This window comes from Theobroma cacao, chromosome 10 (assembly GCF_053813885.1).
Source record: "Theobroma cacao isolate CCN51 chromosome 10, ASM5381388v1, whole genome shotgun sequence".
NCBI lineage: Eukaryota > Viridiplantae > Streptophyta > Magnoliopsida > Malvales > Malvaceae > Theobroma > Theobroma cacao.
Genome location: NC_142648.1, coordinates 27717029 through 27723081, shown reverse-complemented (window position 1 = coordinate 27723081; position 6053 = coordinate 27717029).

Sequence of the window (6053 nt, the reverse complement as noted above, 5' to 3'; positions counted from 1 at the left end):
CTTTGATTCTACCGCCTTTAAATTACAAATCATTCGTTTTTTTTTTCTGTCTATTTTTCCATCATTAATTTTCAAATTTTGCCTTGAAATGCAGTCTCTGTGCTTTGGCTGTGGGATGCTTGCTTCCATCTGTAGAATAATTTTGGATGGATGGATGAACAAGATTATAATTGCTCTGTCGAGTACTTCCAATCGCCATTTCTAATTCAAGAATGGCAATCGCTTGAGAGAAATGGTTCAACGAGGGAAACACCCGACTTGATAAGATGGACAAATCATCTTATAAGTACAAAAATGCAGATGTTCTCATCTTCATTGTGTTCCAATACCATCCTTAACCGAGCATAGATATCACCGGCATCCACTCAACTATATGGATTCAGTTGCAGAAGATCATTCTGAAGAATATTATTGTGATATTTATGAAAATAAAAGGAATCTAGTGCATCTCGTTTATTGTTGTGAAAAATGCACATATATTGCTCATGTTCATTGTGTGCTTAATGAGGTAAAAATTAATTGCCTTACTGTTTTTTTTTTTTTTTTGGATGTTTTGAAAACCGAAAAGCAAAATTTATTAAGTCGAAAGCAGGGTATATTAATAATAGCACCAACCCACGCTAAATCCTCTTTTGTCTAATTATACTGGCCACTCTCTTCCCTTTTCTCATATTTAACAACACAGATACATATATATATATATATATATATATATATATATATTTGTCTGTTTGATATGTCTTGATGTGACAGTGATAAATGTTTGTTTCAATAGGATAAAATTTCATTTGAGAAGGTCTCATCTTCGACGCCCCAGTCCATTTACAGCAACACTTTGTTAACGGAGGAAAGGGAGCATAATGAAGTTATTGATGGCATCCGCACTCCTCAACAACTTTTGGTTCGCAACTATCATTTAATATATTAACAAATTATTTTCAAATTCTGCAGAGTTTAGACTCCAAAAAAGAATTGATTAAGCCCTTTCATTCCGCCGCTTGCATCTGTTCACTTTCTCGCCATGTTTTCTTTTCATATCCTTCGTGGTATATATGAGGTCATCGATACACAGCCAAACCGAATCAATTGCAGAATACCCCTTGTGGCTTTTAATTGCAAAAATGCTGGTATTGGTTTTCCTGATAGCGATTGCTGGAATTTCCTTACAGTCAGTTCCTTCCTTCAATCACCGTCCTAATTTCTTCATCCCGCGCTCCAATTCTCCGGTCATTCGAGCCCAACTGGTTGGTTCATAATAGTAGTAGTAGTAAGAATCTAAATATGGCCATTATATTTTGTATTTTAGTTGATTTTTTTACTTTCTCCTTCCAAAGCAAACCCTTCTTAACTTCATCTCTGAGAATTCCTCTGGTAGGCGAACCCTTCTTAACTTCAGCAATCAAACCAGTCAAACCAGTCAACCCAGTCCGTGAATGCGCCGCCTTAAGAGCTCCGACGAAGTCTCTAGTGCGAGCTGCATTCTCGATAAACTTCTTCAATGAAGCCAGAGGCTTCTTCTCTTTCATCTGCCAAACCCCAGAATCATTAGCAACTTTCGACCCACAAAACAAGAATAAGCGCAAAAGCGAATAAATGAAATTATAATAAAGTTTGTAAAATTACGTGGGAAACTTCCACGTCTTTTTGCCAAATGATTTCTTCGAGAAAACTGCAAGGAGTGTTATCCTCGTTTTGCAAACGGAAATCGAAAGGGCCCATGTAATGCAACGGCGGACCCATAGGTGGTCTTCGCCTTATTCTTATGCCTTGACTCGCAGCGACTTCGTTTTGAAACATTCCAAGTTCCCATTCCTTCATGTTCAACACATCTTCCTCCTCTCTCCTTTTCGGGGACTACATAAAAACCAAATAGAAAAGATCAACTAAAATACAAAATATAATGGCCATATTTAGATTCTTACTACTACTACTACTATTATGAACCAACCAGTTGGGCTCGAATGACCGGAAAATTAGAGCGCGGGATGAAGAAACTAGGACGGTGATTGAAGGAAGGAACTGACTGTAAGGAAATTCCAGCAATCGCTATCAGGAAAACCAATACCAGCATTTTTGCAATTAAAAGCCACAAGGGGGATTCTGCAATTGATTCGGTTTGGCTGTGTATCGATGACCTCATATATGCCGAGAAGGATATGAAAAGACCACAAGGCGAGAAAGTGAACACATGCAAGCAGCGGAATGAAAGGGCTTCGTTTGGGAAGCGGACTGCTGGGAAGTAGGGATGATACAGGGGTATTTAAAGTAAACAAGGCTAGAAAGTGAACACATGCAAGCAGCGGAATGAAAGGGCTTCGTTTGGGAAGCGGACTGCTAGGAAGTAGGGATGATACAGGGGTATTTAAAGTAAACAAGGCGAGAAAGTGAACACATGCAAGCAGCGGAATGAAAGGGCTTCGTTTGGGAAGCGGACTGCTAGGAAGTAGGGATGATACAGGGGTATTTAAAGTAAACAAGGCGAGAAAGTGAACACATGCAAGCAGCGGAATGAAAGGGCTTCGTTTGGGAAGCGGACTGCTAGGAAGTAGGGATGATACAGGGGTATTTAAAGTAAACAAGGCGAGAAAGTGAACACATGCAAGCAGCGGAATGAAAGGGCTTCTTTTGGGAAGCGGGCTGCTGGGAAGTAGGGATGATACAGGGGTATTTAAAGTGGATTATCATCTCTACTTTTTTCAGAAAATATTTTTTTCTCTTTTAAAAAATATTTTGGGAATATTACATACTGGATGAATTAATAGCCTTTTAGCTCTTTTCTTTTTATGAAAGGAAAAAGGAAAAAAAAAACATATGTTGTACTCAAAATAAAAAAGGATAAATTCCAAATTGTTTAGGGCCCAAAGATTAGCTAAACCTTTCAGGCAATAGTTGTTTTGGAATTGTTTAATCTTTTTTCCTTTGGTTAATTTCTTTCTCTTAACTTTTCAATAAATTGTTTCATTTTCATCACTTTCGTTCTATCAAACCATACACGTGAGCTATAGCCTTCAAGGCTAGGATTTCATATCCTTAATATTCATCTTGTACCTACAGGTATCCGATAAAGCATAGTTCAACTATTGAAGTGGAGTAAGATCCCAATGATGTCTCTTAAGGTTTCAATTTCGTAATGGAATAATGTTGACTTCCATAGATTTCTCTTCCATGGCAGCAGCCATTGATTTAAATGGCCCTGCTTCCGAGATTAAACGTGCTAGTCAAACATGCATGCATGTCTTGGTAGTTGTCAGCCTCAACTTTGATTCCTCTTCACAATTCATTCAAATGGGAAAGAGGGAATGCATAAAATCTAAATTTATAATTACTGCTGAATTTTTGTGCCTTCAAAACAACCCAGGGCCTTCAAGCCAATTTTGTTAATAAGAATTAGTATATGATCACTAATAAAATTAAAAGATTCAGGTACATATTTGTTAAAGATTACCTTGTGTACTTACCATTAGTCCTATTAACTATAATTGATTGATAATTGATTTTGTAACTAATTCAACACCAAATTAATTATATTTGGCCTTCAACTGTATGTGCAGTTCCTATGCCTTGTGCTGCTGGTGGCTGTGGGATGCTTGCTTTGATCAATAGAATAATTAAGGAGAATTCACATAACTGTAGACTGCAATATTTGTTTAAGAAAATAGCAAATCACTTTGTATTTGTACCCAAAAGAATGTAACACAAAATAATTAAATTCTTGATTTAATTTTTTTATGAAATATTGTTCTCTTTGTCTTTCGGAAAATGGAGAAGGGCCGAAGAAAACTGTATTCATCATTAAACATAAAATGTTGCTTCATATATTCGTAGTTAATCCTTTCAATATATATATATATATATATGTGTGTGTGTATATATATTCGTAGTTAACAAACATAAGCCAGACGTTTTTAAAAGATGTCCAAAATCGTTAAACAAGTATTATTATTAAATAACTTGATGCTTTATTAGGGAAAGCCAATGTTGTTTCTGGATGACATGCTTTTCCTTCCTTTATTCTCTCTTCTTTTCCTTTCTTTAGTTAATTAACATTCTTTATTTTTTAATAAGAAATGATCAAATATTCATTGAGGAGGCAGCTTAGTAAAACTTAAAGTAACGTCTTTGGGCAAAAACAAGTCATTCTCTTGCATTAAAATTGGAATTGTCTCTTTGCTTTCATTAAAAAAGAACATTCATTAATTATGGAAAAGGCAAAGCTGCTTCTCAATGACTCAAGAACCAATTTATTAATTTATTAATGTAATGAGAAGTAAATATATACCTTGTGCATTTTCTATCACTCAAGAAAGGGATTGATCCTTTTAAATACATAATGATACGAGAAGTAGAGGAGTTGAGATTCCATCCTCAGATCTGCAACACAGATCTTTGAATTATTTTAACTTTTTAAAAGATCTGCAAACTCATTAAAGCAGCTCCTTTAGTTTCATTTGATCTTTAGCCACATTTGATCTGTAGTAGCAGACTTGATCTAATTTTCAGGATAAATGAAATTTTCACTTATTCAAAAGAGAAAATTAACATGCTTTAATTATGAAAAAATCAAAGCTATTTCTCGATGATTTAGGTATCAATTTATAAATTTAACATCGTTGTCTTTACATATGGTTTATCTCTAACTTGCTGCAATGGAAATAAGTATATACCTTGTGTGTACTCAAACATATGACTCATTAGTTGGTGCATTATCTCTCTATTTTAAAAATAAGGTTCGAATCTTCCTTTTCCTAATTATAAATATAAATATATATATATATCTTGTGTGTTTCCATCACTCAAGAAAGGGACTGTTTCTTTTGAATACATAATAAAATGAGAAGTAAGGGAGTTGAGATTCCATCTTTGGATCTCAATCCTCTCAATCTTGATTGTATTCACATATACTTTATCTAGCACAAGTGTAAATTGTTGATATTATAGTTTATCTTGTTTTTGGTTTCTTTGGTCTCTTGGTCCTTATGTTTTATTTGTCAAGAAGCTAAGTTTCCTTCAATTATAAGTTAAAAACATTCGTATTGTCTGAGAAACTACAATATGAATGTTGGACATTAACATCATTTAACTATTTTTTGTTCATTTTGGGAATGCAAAGAATCCTCATGAATACGCAGGTTAAAGGAAAAAATAAATAAATTGTTCTGATTTGTATCACCTCAAGGTACTGCATTATCTGTTAACCAGAGGAAGAATGGAAAAAGAAGCCCATCTTTTAAATTTTACTTTACTTTCAGTTGCTTGCCTTGATATTTTTAGCTCTTATGAGGAAGAAAACATGAACTCACTCTATGGATTATGTAAAGCTTAAATAGGTAGACACATTTGCCATCCCTTCAAGTTATCACCTCAGAGACTGCATCTTTCTTTATTCATTCATGAACTAGCATTTAGTTTTATTTTTTCCAAATAATTGTCATCAGCTCCTCAAACTACATTGTTGTCATTAGCTATGCTTTATTCATTTAGGCTAGTTTTAAACTTTGTTAAAAACTAATTCTGTGTCATTAAAGGAGTATTTGAATTGTTTAACCTTTTGTAAAATATCTGCAAAATCATTAAAGTGATATTAAATTATTACATAATTTTATGCATTATTAGGGAAAACCAATGTTTTTTTATAACATACTTTTCTCTTCTTTTTTTTTAATTAGTTAACATACTTTATTTTTAATAATAAATGATGAAATATCCGTTGAGGAGGAAGCTTAAGAAAACTTATAATAACTAAGATGGGGGCAAAAAGAAGTCGTTTTCTTACATTAAAATTGGAATTGTTTTTGTAGTTTCATTTGATCTATTGTAGAAGACTTCATACGATTTTCAAGATAAATGAAATTTTACTTATTCAAAAAAGAATATAACATGCTTCAATTATGAAAAAAGCAAAACTGTTTCTCAATGATTCGGGTATCAATTTATTAATTTAATATTCTTATTTTTACATAGAGTTTATCTCTAACTTGCCCCAATGGGAAGTAAATATATACCTTGTGTGTTTCCATCTCTGAAGGAAGAGATTTAAATATATACCTTGTGTG